Below are 15900 nucleotides of genomic sequence, written 5' to 3' on the forward strand. Positions count from 1 at the left end.
TATCTATCAATAATCACTCTCAATGTGAATGGCCTAAATGTGCCCATAAAAAGACACAGGGTTGCAGATTGGATAAAAGGACAGGACCCATCCATATGTTGTCTACAAGAGACCAATTTTGAACCTAAAGATATACCCAGACTGAAAGTGAAGGGATGGAGAAGCATCTTTCAGGACAATGGACCTCAATAAAAGGCCAGGGTAGCGATTCTCCTATCAGATAAATTAGATTTTCAACTAAAGACTGTAGTCAGAGATACAGAAGGACACTACATCATTCTTAAAGGGAGTATCCACCAAGATGATCTAACAATTGTAAATATCTATTCTCCCAAATTAGGAGCGGCCAATTACATAAGAAAACTATTAATCAAGATAAAGAGTCATATTGATATGAATACATTAATAGTAAGAGATCTTAACACTCCTCTCTCAATAATAGACAGATCATCCAAGCAGAAAATCAATAAAGAAACCAGAGCATTGAATGACACATTGGACCAGATGGACCTCATAGATATATACAGAACATTCCACCCTAAACAACAGAATACTCATTCTTCTCAAGTGCACATGGAACCTTCTCCAGAATAGACCACATACTGGGTCACAAATCAGGGCTCAACCGATACCAAAAGACTGAGATGATTCCCTCCATATTCTCAGATCACAATGCTTTGAAACTGGAGCTCAATCACAAGGAAAAGTCCAGGAGGAACTCAAACGCCTGGAAGCTAAAAACCACCTTGCTTAAGAATGCTTGGATCAACCAGGAGATCAAAGAAGAACTTCAACAGTTCATGGAAACCAATGAGAATGAAGACACTTCACTCCAAAACCTATGGGATACAGCAAAGGCGGTCCTAAGGGGGAAATTCATAGCCATCCAAGCCTCCCTCAAAAAAAATGAAAAATCCAGAATACACCAGCTGTCTCTACACCTTAAAGAACTGGAGAATCAACAACAAATCAAACCAACCCCACATGTAAGAAGGGAAATAATCAAGATTAGAGCAGAGATCAATGAGGTAGAAACCAGAGATACAGTAGAACGTATCAATGAAACTAGAAACTGGTTTTTTGAAAGAATCAATAAGATCGATAAACCATTGTCCACACTAATCCAAAAGAAAAGAGAGAAAGCCCAAATTAATAAAATTATGAACGAAAAGGGAGAAATCACAAATAACACCAAGGAAGTAGAAACAATCATCAGAAATTATTATCAACAGTTATATGCCAACAAGCTAAGCAACCTAGATGAAATGGATGTATTCCTGGAAAACCATAAACTCCCAAAATTGAAGCAGGAAGAAATTGACAACCTGAATAGACTAATATCTAGTAATGAGATTGAAGCAATGATCAAAAACCTCCCAAAAAGCAAGAGCCCTCGATCTGACGGATTCCCTGGGAAATTCTTCCAAACGTTCAAAGAAGAAATAACACCTATTCTCATGAAGCTGTTTCAAACAACTGAAGCAGAAGGAAAACTTCCAGACTCTTTTTATGAAGCCAGCATTACTCTGATCCCCAAACCAGGCAAAGACCCTACCAAAAAGGAGAATTTCAGACCAATATCTCTGATGAATATGGATGCTACGATTCTCAACAAGATCCTAGCAAACAAGTTTCAACAGCACATTAAAAGATTATCCACCATGACCGGGTGGGATTAATCCCTGGGTTACAAGGATGGTTCAACATTTGCAATCAATGTGATAGAACAAATCAATAAGAGAAGAGAGAAGAACCACATGGTATTCTCAATTGATGGAGAAAAAACATTTGACAAAGTCCAGCATTCATTCCTGATTAAAACGCTTCAAAGTATAGGGATAGAGGGAACATTCCTGAACTTCATCAAATCTATCTATGAAAGACCCACAGCAAATATCATCCTCAATGGGAAAAAGCTTGCAGCCTTCCCATTGAGATCAGGAACACCACAAGGATGCCCACTCTCACCACTCTTGTTCAACATTGTATTAGAAGTCCTAGCAACAGCAATCAGACAACAAAGAGAAATAAAAGGTAACCAAATTGGCAATGAAGAAGTCAAACTCTCTCTCTTCACAGATGAAGTGATTTTTTATATATAAAACCAAAAGACTCCACCCCCAAATGACTAGAACTCATACAGCAATTCGGTAACTTGGAAGGATACAAAGTCAAAGTACAGAAAAGAGTGGCTTTCTTATACACTAACAATGAAAATACAGAAAGGTAAATTGGAGAATCGATTCAATTTGTTATAGTATCAAGAACCGTATGGTACCTGGGAATAAACTAACCAAAGAGGGAAAGGATCTCTACTTGAGGAACTACAGAACAGTCATGAAAGAAATTGAAGAAGACACAAACAGATGGAAGACCATTCCATGCTCTTGGATCAGAAGAATAAAGATTAAAGATAAACATTGTTAAAATGTCTGTACTTCTTAGAGCAATCTATACCTTTAATGCCATTCTGATCAAAAAACCACCGGTATTTTTCAAAGAGCTGACGCAAATGATCCAAAAATTTGTATGGAATCAGAAGAGACCCCGAATTGCTAAGGAAATGTTGAAAAACAAAATTAAAACTGGCGGCATCACATTACCTGATTTCAAGCTTTACTACAAAGATGTGGTCACCAAGACAGCATGGTACTGGCATAAAAACAGACACATAGACCAGTGGAAAAGAGCAGAGAGACCAGATATGTATCCTCAACTCTATGGTCAAATTATCTTCAACAAAACAGGAAAAAATATCCAGTGGAAAAAAGGAAGTCTCTTCAATAAATTGTGCTGGGGAACTGGAGAAGAAGGAAACTTGACCATTCTCTTACACCGTACACAAAGATAAACTCGAAATGGACAAAAGAGCTCAACGTGAGACAGGAATCCATCAGAATCCTTGAGGAGAACATAAGCAGTACGCTCTTCGATATCAGCCACAGCAACTTCTTTCAAGATATGTCTCCAAAGGCAAAGGAAATAAAAGTGAAAATGAACTTTTGGGACTTCATCAAGATCAAGAGCTTCTGCACAGTAAAGGAAACAGTCAACAAAACAAAGAGGCAACCCACGGAATGGGAGAAGATATTTGCAAATGACAGTACAGACAAAAGGTTGATATCCAGGATCTATAATGAACTCAAACTCAACACACACAAAACAGATAATCATATCAAAAAATGGGCAGAAGATATGAACAGACACTTCTCCAATGAAGACATACAAATGGCTATCAGACACATGAAAAAATGTTCATCATCACTAGCCATCAGGGAGTTTCAAATCAAAACCACATTGAGATACCACCTTACACCAGTTAGAATGGCCAAAATTAGCAAGACAGGAAACAATGTGTGTTGGAGAGGAAGTGGATAAAGGGGAAGCCTCTTACACTGTTGGTGGGAATGCAAACTGGTGCAGCCACTTTGGAGAACAGTGTGGAGACCTCAATAAATTAAAAATAGAGATTCTCTATAACACTGCAATTGTACTACTGGGTATTTACCCCAAAGATATAGATGTAGTGAAAAGAAGGGCCATCTGTACCCCCATGTTTATAGCAGCCATGGCCACAGTCGCCAAACTGTGGAAAGAACCAAGATGCCCTTCAACGGACGAATGGATAAGGAAGATGTGGTCCATATACACTAGGGAGTATTATGCCTCCATCAGAAAGGATGAATACCCAACTTTTGTAGCAACATGGACAGGACTGGAAGAGATTATGCTGAGTGAAATAAGTCAAGCAGAGAGAGTCAAGTATCATATGGTTTCACTTATTTGTGGAGCATAACAAATAACATGAAGGACATGGGGAGATGGAGAGGAGATGGGAGTTGAGGGAAATTGAAGGGGGAAGTGAACAATGAGAGACTGTGGACTCTGAAAAACAACCTGAGGGTTTTGAAGGTGCGGGGTGTGGGAGGTTGGGGGAAATAGGTGGTGGGTATTAGGGAGGGCACGTACTGCATGGAGCAATGGGTGTGGTGCAAAAACAATGAATACTGTTACGCTGAGAATAAAAAAAATAAAACTAATGATGTACCCTATACTGGCTAATTGAATATAATAATTAAAAATAAAATAAAGATAATAACAATATGAGGGACAAAAATATCATCACAGATCTCCCCAGTGGGATTTGTGAGTGATCAAGAATTGCAAGTTCTGTGTGAGTCTAAAATGAGAGGACACTCTATATTTCTCACATCTCTAATATTTGTTTGTTCTTGGTATTAACTAAATCCTTGCTAGTGTTGCATGCTAAAAGTCTGCCTTATAGTCTTAAATTTTGTTCTTTTCATGAGAAAATGTTACTATTCATTTTAAGCCAATTTGGAAGTATTACCAGGGTAGCTTTCTGTTTTTCTGTTTTTTGTTTTTTTGTTTTTTTTGCTGTTGTTGTTTTGTTTTGCTTTAAGTAAATATATGAAGAACAAGAACAAAAAATAGCATGCATTATATTCTCCTTTTAAATATTTTATTGATTAATATAAGAGAAAGCAATAAAGAGAGCATGTAATAGAGCATGAGTGGGTAGGAGAGGCAAAAGGAGAAGTGGGCAGACTGCCCACTTACTCTGGGCTGGATACCAGGACCCTGGGATGACAACCTGAGCTACAAGCAGATGCTTAACCAACTGAGCCACCCGGGCGCCCCACTTATGATATTTTCACCAAAAATATGTTTTTAATGAAAACATGGGATAAATCTTAATGTTCTTCAATGGAAAGTGGGTAATATATTAAAATATCAACTAACAATGATTATTTAGACAGATTGCAAAATATTACAAACATAAAATTCATCCATGACTTCTTTTTTTTAATTAAATTTTTTATTTATTTTCAGCGTAACAGTATTCATTGTTTTTTCACCACACCCAGTGCTCCATGCAATCTGTGCCCTCCCTAATACCCACCACCTGGTTCCCCCACCCTCCCACCCCGCCCCTTCAAAACCCTCAGGTTGTTTTTCAGAGTCCATAGTCTCTCATGGTTCACCTCCCCTTCCAATTTCCCTCAACTCCCTTATGACTTCTAAGCCACGTCGACATTTATGTCAATTAGGATATTTATGCTTAACAAATATGCATTCTATTGTGATTAGAATTATGTAGCCAATTCTGCAATTCCTGATGAAATGAATTTACTCAAAAATCATTTCAAGTATTGGGTTATGGAGGGAAGTGGAATTTTTTTCATCTTTCACAATGAATGTAAGTCTAGTTACATTGGACTGTTATGCTTATAGCTGTTTTATACCTGAGTAAACTATGAATATAGATATCCTGGTATTTTAATCTTTCCAACTATCCCATGATGCTTAAGTATACATGTTTCAAAAACAAAGATGGAAATAATGTTTTGTTATTTTAATATAACTTTTTTCTTTATTAAATAGGTTTCTTTTCATTTTAAAATATGATGAATCATGGGGCGCCTGGGTGGCTCAGTGGTTAAAGCCTCTGCCTTCAACTCAGGTCATGATCTCAGGGTCCTGGGATCGAGCCCCACATCAGGCTCTCTGCTCAGCGGGGAGCCTGCTTCCTCCTATCTCTCTGCCTGCCTCTCTGCCTACTTGTGATCTGTCTGTCAAATAAATAAAATCTTTAAAAAAATAAAATAAAATAAAATATGATGAATCAAACACAATTAATGGAATTCTTTCTTCTGAGATTTACTGAGAGCTGGATGCTATTGTGGCTTTATGCCATGCTCTTCTTACTGATCTACCCAGTGGCCATAGTGGAGAATTTTTTTTTTTTTTTTATTTTCAGTGTAACAGTATCCATTGTTTTTCACCACACCCAGTGCTCCATGCAATCTGTGCCCTCCCTAATACCCACCACCAGGTTCCCAGAACCTCCCACACCCCGCCCCTTCAAAACCCTCAGGTTGTTTTACAGAGTCCATAGTCTCTCATGGTTCACCTCCCCTTCCAATTTCCCTCAACTCCCTTCTCCTCTCCATCTACCCTTGTCCTCCATATTCTTTCTTATGCTCCACAAGTAAGTAAAACCATATGATAATTGACTCTCTCTGCTTGACCTATTTCACTCGGAATAATCTCCTCTGGTCCCTTCCATGTTGATACAAATGTTGGGTATTCATCTTTTCTGATATCGGTTCATTTCTCTTATTTTCAAGTACACGACAATTTAATTATGTATTTTTCAGGAAAATAAACATTACATTAAGTGAATATATCAATTTTGAATGAACACCTATTATAAAAGCATTTAAGAACAAGTCATGCATCCTTTGTTAATATAGTGTTATGAAAACAAAGCTTATTACTTTGGCAAATTTTCTATGAGATCTTTTCTCCATCGTCTTGGTCCTCCTTTGTTTACTCCATGGAACTCTAAACATGCAATATATTATTATTGATGATGGTGGTGATTATGATGATGATATCACATAGCATAATATACTTGAATTCATTAAATGGGGACATGGCACAGCTATTGAGATCATGTAAGCTTATATGTCCTTTTTTAAAAAATAGTGGGATATTTTAATAGTTTTCCCTTAATTTTTAAAGTGAAAATCTACAGAAATAGAATATCCCACTTTGTTCAAAAATAGAATATTTGAATAACAATGAAACATTTGATATAATGAACTTATGCATTATCACATGTAGGTTTTTTAATTCAATTTTTTAATTAACATATAATGTATTGTTAGCCCCAGGAGTACAGGTTTGTGAATTGCCAGGTTTACACACTTCACAGCACTCACTATAGCACATACCCTCCCCAATGTCCATAATTATATGTCCTTTCTATCATGACATAATAATCCTTTGACCCTGATCTTCACTATCCTAATAATGATTTGAATAGAAATAAATAGAAATAGTACTTCTACCTCATTTCAGAGTCCAGTGTGCTAACCATTCCACTATGGAACCCCTATACCTCATTTCAAAAGAAGCCCTTTATATCTGGAAAAGCATTTTATTCTTCATAAGTTGAAACAAAGTGGGTTTGATGCTTTTATAAAGCTTCTGGGCAGTTTTTAATAAGTGTGTGGAAAAATCTGAATTTGGCATGGTGTAAACAGATTTATTTTTTTATTTTTGACATATTAAAATATTTGATTAATAGACCCCATAAGTTGGAGTTTAAATCCAATAATCAACACTGATCCTTTGACTGTTTCCCCATAGAATGTGGGCTTCCACAGTGAGCCAAATGCCAGAGGATGTTCAATATGGTTAAAAAAAGGGGGGGTGTTAAGAAGATTACAAATAGCTGCCATTTCAATCAGCAAATGTGGGAAACTTATATGTGTGAATAATGATTTGGAAGATAATAACTCGAAGAGAATACCAGGAGAAAGGACAAGAAAAGATACAAAATGCACAGAAGTTTTAAGATAATATTTATTGAAAAAATATTTTAAAATAGGCTATTTAATTAGAAGTGAAAATCCCGTCAATAGACGTAAGTTTTAAAGTTAAGATAACTAAAAATGTGCTATAAAGAAAAGATGATAGATGATAGATACAGGAAAAAATAGGTCGTAGATACATTGATTAACAGATAAATCACTTAAAATTTTACTTATGCAATTTTTATTCATTGAATAAAATGAGAAGAAATGTTCTCATCCTGTGCTTTTTCAGATTCCACATATAAGTGAGATCATACAGCATTTGTCTTTCACTATTTGACTGACTTCTAACTTCTCACTTAGCATAATGACATTAAGATCCACCCATGTTGTAACAAATAGCAATGTATTAATTTTATGTCTGACTATGATTCCATTCCATTTATATACCACATTTTATTTACTCATTCATCCATAAATATATACCTAAGTAACAGATAGATGGTTCTGTGTCTTGGCTAAGGTAAAACCAATGAAATGAAAATGGAGATGCATATGTCTTTTTGAGTTAGTGATTAGGTTCCTTAGGATAATAGCAAGAAGTGGAATTGTTGGATCATTTGATAGTTTTATTTTTAATTTTTGTTAATCTCCACACTGTTTTCCCTAGTGGTTACACCGATTCATTTCCAAAAATGTACAAAGTGCACGTGTTCATTTTTCTCCATATTCTTCCAGCACTGCCATTTCTTAACATTTTGAAAACAGTCATTCTAAGAGGTCTAATAGGTAGAGCATTCATCTTTCTAGGAGTGAAATTACTTTTTTAAGGTTTATACATATCATAAAGCTAAAAAATTTCAACTTGTTTTGCAGTGTGGTTACATAAACTTTCACTTCAAATCATTTTCTTATGATAGTTCCTGTGGCTGCAAAGTTTTAGGACCACTTGATGTTTGGTAGTTCTTTAATTTTAACCAATGTAGTGGGTTTACACACATATTTCACTGTTTTTTTTAATTAATTTTTTTTATTTATTTTCAGCTTAACGGAATTCATTGTTTTTTCACCACACCCAGTGCTCCACGCAATCTGTGCCCTCCCCAATACCCACCACCTGGTTCCCCCTCCCTCCCACCACCCGCCCCTTCAAAGCCCTCAGGTTGTTTTTCAGAGTCCATAGTCTCTCGTGGTTCACCTCCCCTTCCAATTTCCCTCAACTCCCTTCTCCTCTCCATCTACCCTTGTCCTCTATATTATTTGTTATGCTCCACAAATAAGTGAAACCATATGATACTTGACTCTCTCTGCTTGACTTATTTCACTCAGCATAATCTCTTCCAGTCCTGTCCATGTTGCTACAAAAGTTGGGTATTCGTCCTTTCTGATGGAGGCATAATACTCCATAGTGTATATGGACCACATCTTCCTTATCCATTCATCCGTAGAAGGGCATCTTGGTTCTTTCCACAGTTTAGCGACCGTGGCCATTGCTGTTATAAACATTGGGGTACAGATGGCCCTTCTTTTCACTACATCTGTATTTTTGGGGTAAATACCCAGCAGTGCAATTGCAGGGTCATAGGGAAGCTCTGTTTTTAATTTCCTGAGGAATCTCCACACTGTTCTCCAAAGTGGCTGTACCGGTTTGCATTCCCACCAACAGTGTGAGAGGGTTCCCCTTTCTCCACATCCTCTCCAACACACATTGTTTCCTGTCCTGCTAATTTTGGCCATTCTAACTGGTATAAGGTGGTATCTCAATGTGGTTTTGATTTGAATCTCCCTGATGGCTAGTGATGATGAACATTTTTTCATGTGTCTGGTAGCCATTTGTATGTCTTCATTGGAGAAGTGTCTGTTCATATCTTCTGCTCATTTTTTAATATGATTGTCTGTTTTGTGTGTGTTGAGTTTGAGGAGTTCTTTATAGATCCTGGATATCAACCTTTTGTCTGTACTGTCATTTGCAAATATCTTCTCCCATTCCGTGGGTTGCCTCATTGTTTTGTTGACTGTTTCTTTTGCTGTGCAGAAGCTTTTGATCTTGATGAAGTCCCAAAAGTTCATCTTTGCCTTTGTTTCCTTCGCCTTTGGAGACATATCTTGAAAGAAGTTGCTGTGGCTGACATCAAAGAGGTTACTGCCTATGTTCTCCTCAAGGATTCTGATGGATTCCTGTCTCACGTTGAGGTCTTTTACCCATTTCGAGTTTATCTTTGTGTACGGTGTAAGAGAATGGTCTAATTTCATTCTTCTCCATATAGCTGTCCAGTTTTCCCAGCACCATTTATTGAAGAGACTGTCTTTTTTTTACTGGATGTTTCTTCCTGTTTTGTCGAAGATTATTTGACCATAGAGTTGAGGGTCCATATCTGGGCTCTCTACTCTGTTCCACTGGTCCATGTGTCTGTTTTTATGCCAGTACCATGCTGTCTTGGTGATCACAGCTTTGGAGTAAAGCTTGAAATCAGGTAACGTGATGCCACCAGTTTTATTTTTGTTTTTCAACATTTCCTTAGCAATTCGGGGTCTCTTCTGATTCCATACGAATTTTAGTATTATTTGCTCCAGCTCTTTGAAAAATACTGGTGGAATTTTGATCGGAATGGCATTAAAAGTATAGATTGCTCTGGGCAGTATAGACATTTTAACGATGTTTATTCTTCCGATCCAAGAGCATGGAATGGTCTTCCATCTTTTTGTGTCTTCTTCAATTTCTTTTAGGAGTGTTCTGTAGTTCCTCAAGTACGGATATTTAACTTCTTTGGTTAGGTTTATTCCGAGGTATCTTATGGTTCTTGGTGCTATACTAAATGGAATCGATTCTCTAATTTGCCTTTCTGTATTTTCAAAGTTAGTGTATAAGAAAGCCACTGATTCCTGGACATTGACTTTGTATCCTGCCAAATTACTGAATTGCTGCATGAGTTCTAGTAGTTTGGGGTGGAGTCTTTTGGGTTTTCCATATAAAGAATCATGTCATCTGCGAAGAGAGAGAGTTTGACTTCTTCCTTGCCAATTTGGATAACTTTCATTTCTCTTTGTTGTCTGATTGCTGTTGCTAGGACTTCTAATACTATGTTGAACAAGAGTGGTGAGAGTGGGCATCCTTGTCGTGTTCCTGATCTCAATGGGAAGGCTGCAAGCTTTTTCGCATTGAGGATGATATTTGCTGTGGGTTTTTCATAGATAGATTTGATGAAGTTCAGGAATGTTCCCTCTATCCCTATACTTTGAAGCGTTTTAATCAGGAATGGATGCTGGATTTTGTCAAAAGCTTTTTCTGCATCAATTGAGAGGATCATGTGGTTCTTCTCTCTTCTCTTATTGATTTGTTCTATCACATTGATTGATTTGCGAATGTTGAACCATCCTTGTAACCCAGGGATGAATCCCATCTGGTCATGGTGGATAACCTTTTTTTTTTTTTTAAGGACTTTATTTATTTATTTGTCAGAGAGAGTGAGCACAGGCAGACAGAGAGACAGGCAGAGGCAGAGGGAGAAGCAGGCTCCCTGCTGAGCAAGTAGCCCGATGTGGGACTCGATCCCAGGACGCTGGGATCATGACCTGAGCCGAAGGCAGCCGCTTAACCAACTGAGCCACCTAGGCGTCCCGGATAATCTTTTTAATGTGCTGTTGGATCCTGTTTGCTAGGATCTTGTTGAGAATCTTAGCATCCATATTCATCAGTGATATGGGTCTGAAATTCTCCTTTTTGGTAGGGTCTTTGCCTGGTTTGGGGATCAGAGTAATGCTGGCTTCATAAAAAGAGTCTGGAAGTTTTCCTTCTCCTTCAATTTTTTAAAACAGCTTCAGAGAATAGGTGTTATTTCTTCTTTGAAAGTTTGATAGAATTCCCCAGGGAATCCGTTGGGTCCTGGGCTTTTTTTGGGGGGGGGAGGTTTTTGATCACTGCTTCAATCTCGTTACTAGATATCAGTCTATTCAGGTTGTCAATTTCTTCCTGGTTCAATTTTGGGAGTTTATAGTTTTCCAGGAATGCATCCATTTCATCTAGGTTGCTTAGCTTATTGGCATATAACTGTTGATAATAACTTCTGATGATTCTTTCTACTTCCTTGGTGTTAGTTGTGATTTCTCCCTTTTCGTTCATAATTTTATTAATTTGGGCTTTCTCTCTTTTCTTTTGGATTAGTGTGGCCAATGGTTTATAGATCTTAACGATTCTTTCAAAAAACCAGCTTCTATTTTAATTGATACGTTCTACTGTATCTCTGGTTTCTACCTCATTGATCTCTGCTCTAATCTTGATTATTTCCCTTCTTACATGTGGAGTTGGTTTAATTTGTTGTTGATTCTCCAGTTCTTTAAGGTGTAGAGACAGCTGGTGTATTCTGGATTTTTCAATTTTTTTGAGGGAGGCTTGGATGGCTATGAATTTCCCCCTTAGGACCGCCTTTGCTGTATCCCATAGGTTTTGGAGTGAAGTGTCTTCATTCTCATTGGTTTCCATGAACTGTTGAAGTTCTTCTTTGATCTCCTGGTTGATCCAAGCATTCTTAAGCAAGGTGGTTTTTAGCTTCCAGGCGTTTGAGTTCCTCCTGGACTTTTCCTTGTGATTGAGCTCCAGTTTCAAAGCATTGTGATCTGAGAATATGGAGGGAATCATCTCAGTCTTTTGGTATCGGTTGAGCCCTGATTTGTGACCCAGTATGTGGTCTATTCTGGAGAAGGTTCCATGTGCACTTGAGAAGAATGAGTATTCTGTTGCTTTAGGGTGGAATGCTCTGTATATATCTATGAGGTCCATCTGGTCCAATGTGTCACTCAATGCTCTGGTTTCTTTATTGATTTTCTTTTTTTTTTTTAAAGATGTATTTATTTATTTATTTGACAGACAGAGACTACAAGTAGGCGGAGAAGCAGGCAGAGAGAGGAGAAAGCAGGCTCCCCGCTGAGCAGAGAGCCCGATGTGGGGCTCGATCCCAGGACCCTGGGATCATGACCTGAGCTGAAGGCAGAGGCTTTAACCCACTGAGCCACCCAGGCGCCCTCTTTATTGATTTTCTGCTTCGATGATCTGTCTATTTCTGAGAGAGGCGTGTTAAGATCTCCTACTATTAATGTATTCATATCAATATGACTCTTTATCTTGATTAACAGTTTCCTTATGTAATTGGCTGCTCCCATATTGGGGGCATAGATATTTACAATTGTTAGATCATCTTGGTGGAGAGTCCCTTTTAGAATTATGTAGTGTCCTTCTCTATCTCTGACTATCGTCTTTAGTTTAAAATCTAATTTATCTGATATGAGAATCACTACCCCGGCCTTCTTTTGAGGCCCATTGGCATGAAAAATGCCTCTCCATCCCTTCACTTTCAGTTTGGGTGTATCTTTGGTTTCAAAATGGGTCTCTTGTAGACAACATATGGATGGGTCCTGTCGTTTTATCCAATCTGCAACCCTGTGTCATTTTATGGGCGCATTTAGGCCATTCACATTGAGAGTGATTTTTGAGAGATACGTTTTTATTGACATTGTGTTATCTCTGAAGTCTTTCATTCTGTCGATTGTCTCTATATTTCTGTTCAATGCTATTTTTAGGATTTTTTTTTCTTTTATAGAACCCCCCTTAATATTTCCTGCAGTGTCGGCTTGGTGGTTGCATTAGTCTTTTAAGCCTTGCCGGTCTTGGAAACTCTTTATCTCTCCATCCATTTTGAATGTCAGTCTTGCTCGATAAAGTATTCTTGGCTGCATGTTCTTCTCATTTAGTGCCCTGAATATATCTTGCCAGCCCTTTTTGGCTTGCCAGGTCTCTGTGGACAGGTCTGACGTTATTCTGATGGGCTTTCCTCTGTGTGTAAGGAGCTTCTTTGTCCTAGTGGCTTTCATGAGATTGTATCTACAATTAATGATTCCTCAATTTTACTATGAGGTGCTCGGATGTTTTTTTGGAATTTATAATCTTTGGGGGAGACCTTTCTACTTCTAGTACATGAACACTTGTTCCATTTGCAAGATTGGGAAAATTTTCATGAAGAACTTGTTCCACCATTTCTTCTAGACTTCTTTCTTTCTCCTCCCCTTCAGGGATTCCAATAATTCTGACGTTGGAACGTTTCATGGCATCATTTATTTCCCTGATTCTGTTTTCGTGTCTTCTAAGCTGTTTGTTCCAGGCTTCCTCCTGATCCTTTCTCTCTGTTTGTCCTCCAGATCACTAATTCTATCTTCTGTCTCAGTTACCCTAGCTTTTAGAGAATTTAGATTAGATTGGAACTCATTGAGAGCATTGTGAACCTCATCCCTGGTGGCCTTCAGCTCTGCCCTAACATTATGAACATCCTCCCTGGTCGCTTTCAATTCTGCCTTAATCAATTCCGTTTGGTCATCCATGGATTTCTCCAGCCTAGCTATTGCCTGGATAATTGTTAGCCTGAATTCTCTTTCCGACATATTGTCTATGTTGATAGCCGTTAGCTCTGTTGCAGAAGGCCCATCCTCTGTATTTTTCTTCTGTTGGGGATTCCTCCTCCTAGTCATTTTGGTGAGAGATGACTGGACAGATGTAGCTGGATGTATCGACTGTGGTGCCGTCAAGGTGCACCCTGGAACGCTTCTGAGCACTCAGGATTCCCCACCCAAACGAGAGGAAAAAGAAAGGAAAAAGAAAAAAGAGAGAGCGAGAGAGACAGGAAAAAAAGGGAAGATAAAAGAGAAGGTTCAGCCCAAATGGGCCCCAGGGTAAGATTTATGACGTATACAAACAAAAACAGACGAACAAAAAGACTGATAAAAGTATATGACGAGGGAAAAAAATATATATATAAGCAAAAAAAGGATGAGCATCGTCAAGAAGAACCCCAAGTATAAGATTTATATACTATTAGGACAAACATAAATACACAGAGACACTGGCAGAAGAAAAAGATGGGAGCATGGTTATAGATTCTCAGTGTGGGCAAGGAAGGTTATTTTGATTCTTCCTGGATGTATCTTGATATCTTTGTTAAAGGACTCAACTTTCTTATGAAAAACGGGGATTAAAAATTGGTTCACCTGGGACGCCTGGGTGGCTCAGTTGGTTAAGCGGCTGCCTTCGGCTCAGGTCATGATCCCAGCGTCCTGGGATCGAGTCCCACATCGGGCTCCTTGCTCAGCAGGGAGCCTGCTTCTCCCTCTGCCTCTGCCTGCCTCTCTGTCTGCCTGCGTTCACTCTCTCTGACAAATAAATAAATAAAATCTTTAAAAAAAAAAAAAAAATTGGTTCACCTATAGGGGTAGCATTGATTGGAGAAAGGGGGTTACTTTGAAGTTTAACTCTATATGAATATTAGAAAATAAAAATAAAAAAGGAATAAACTGGACTAAACTAAACTAAAATTTAAAAAAAATTAAAAAATTAGAAAAGCAAAAGAAAAACACATGTGTATGTATCAAAAAATTCAGTTTGAAGTTTATTATGGAATTTGATGTACTGGACATCTCACTGTGATGATAAATAGGTTAAAAATTATCTATATAAAAAAAGAAAAAAAATGAACCAGCATAGTGGGAATGAATTAAAAATGAAAGTTGTATCTATGAAGTAGTGGTGGTTGTTCTCTTGTAGTCTTTTTTTTTTTCTTTCCTGATTTGTTTTCTGGGGGAGGGGGCTGCCACGTGGGTTTTCAGTCAATGATGTTCCCTGAGTTAAGTCCTCCCGCCCCCTCAAGTGGGTGGGCTCTGAGAAAAACAGTTTTTCAGGCTTTTGTTCTCTGGAGGTTTTTATGTTTGTTCACTTCTTTTCTCTCGCCTTGACAGCTTTTGATGGTTTTTGGAGGTTTAGAGGAAAGCAAACTGCACCCTGACCTCCCTCTCAGAGAGAAGCCTCAGTCTGCTCCCCTGCAGGTGCTGCAGTTGCCGGGCCTCTGACAGAGCAGGTTATGAGTCGCGGTCCCTGGGGACGCAGGATCTCCTGCTTGTATGCAAAACCAAGTCAGCGGTGGCTGTCTGCGCTGCTCCAGACCGCCAGAGAGATTCCAAGCAGCAATTGCACACTGAGATTTTCCTGCTGGCCGGGGCTAAGAGGGCGGGGCTTGCGTGCACCTCTCCCAGGGAAGGGTTTGGAGCGCAGCATCTCAGGCTCTATCGGCTCTATCGGCTCTATTGCAGCGTGGGTCCCAGAACACCAGGCTGGGCGTTCGTGCACCACTCTCAGGGGAGGGTGAGGCACGCGCGCATCTCCAGCAAGGTGCGTGTTCTGCCGTCTGGTGTGGCTCCCAACCCCTCATGGGAGCCAGACTCCACTCGTTCTTGGGCGCACTGGCGGCTCAGGGACAAAGACCAGGTTTCTCCGCCGCACTCTCTCTTGCTCAGTGCCAGGGGAAGCTGTCCTGGGTCTGGGGACTTAAGCCCCTGTCCCTAGCCGCCCCGATTCCCACATTTTCCCCCCGCGATCCTTTGCTCTTTTGAGTGCTTTCAACCAGACTCCAAGTTAATGCTGGTCTCCAGATGCAGGGCACTCTCGTATTGGGGTATTATTTTCCAATCGGTCGCCTCTGGTGGCTCCCTCCCCCTTTTGTTTATCTTCTGATATCAG

Source organism: Martes martes, assembly GCF_963455335.1.
Source record: "Martes martes genome assembly, chromosome: 5".
Lineage (NCBI taxonomy): Eukaryota > Metazoa > Chordata > Mammalia > Carnivora > Mustelidae > Martes > Martes martes.